Source organism: Egretta garzetta, unplaced genomic scaffold, assembly GCF_000687185.1.
Source record: "Egretta garzetta isolate BGI_Z169 unplaced genomic scaffold, ASM68718v1 scaffold775, whole genome shotgun sequence".
Lineage (NCBI taxonomy): Eukaryota > Metazoa > Chordata > Aves > Pelecaniformes > Ardeidae > Egretta > Egretta garzetta.
In genome coordinates this window covers 627,823-629,187 of record NW_009259754.1, presented here as the reverse complement: position 1 = coordinate 629,187, position 1,365 = coordinate 627,823, and positions in this window count along the sequence as shown.

Genomic DNA, 1,365 nt, shown 5'->3' with positions numbered 1-1,365 from the left:
CCTTCCCCCCCCCCCTCTGACTAGAGTATAATATACACCCAGGCACTCTCTCATTTCTTATTTTTGTGGGTAACTCATTTTCCATTCACCCCCCAACTGGAAAAATAGCCCACTCAAATTCCAGGTATATCACACCCAACAACCTGTCAGGATCTAACTGGTGTCTGTTTTTCTTGATGATCTCAATGTAAAAAATAGCCTTTGCATATGTGTTATATATCTGTAGCTATAGCTCTACCTGTATATACATATAGACAGGTCATCCTGCTCCCTTTAAAAATTTACACTACTCCAGCTAAAAGTTCACAAGCAATCACTCGCCCATTGCTCTTTCTGTATCTAAAAGGATTCTTTCAGAATGAAATCAGAAATGCCCTGCCATAATATACAAAGAGCAGCTTGCTCAGCTGCACAGGACATTCGTTTTACCCTGCACCTGGGAAGCAGACAGATGGCATCGCAGGACACGGAACGGTTACCGCTACCGCTCGCTGCGTGCAGAGAAGGAAGCGCAGTCAATATTTGTGGAGTGAAACCCTGGCTTCCGCCAAGGGCAACAAAAGAACAGGGTTTGCAGTTCCTCCCGGAATCAGGTCCTGAAAATTGTACACAGTAGTTTGGAACATGTCAATGAATATATTGCACTGCGTTCTTACGATTAAAACTTCTATGCTACTCTCTCATGCCTGTTTTCCCATTCAGTGAAGGGCTGTAATAAAAGCCTTTTTCTACATCAAACGGGGGGGGGGGAGGAAGGACATATCTGTCACCCAACACCAGTTTAGCCAATGGAAAACCCGCAGATTAGAAATACCTGCGCTCCCTGAATAATAACAGCCATAAACCAAAGGAAAGACCAGTATCTCAAAGAAAAATAAAAATACCCTACGTAGAACAGAAGAGGTAAGAGGCACGGGAATGAACACAAATGACACGAGGAGATCCAGCTGTGTTCTGCGTGAGGTAACACAGCAAAAAACAATCTGAATTACAACATCAAAAAGTGGATTTCTGAAGCCTCATTTGTTTTGTAAATGTTTTTCCTCCTTATTTTTCCTCCAGTTACTCAGTTTAAAATACAACTGACTTCTGGAAACTTGCAGATCCTGCCCTAGAGAAAGGAATAAATCCTCCCGTTGCCACAGGTCCCGACAGGCTTGAGAGGGCACCGACCTCTGCCACGTGCCGTGACGCCTGCCGGGCAGCAAGCGGGCAAAACGCTCCACTTTGGGGAAGGGCGAAAGAAAAAAGCCCTGCTGCTTGCACAGCGGTGCCAGCTCCCGGCGCCAGGGCCCCAGCGCTCAAGCACGGCGTCTGGCTGAAGCGGGTTCTGCCAACGGCGAGGGTCACCGAGAACGCCTCTGC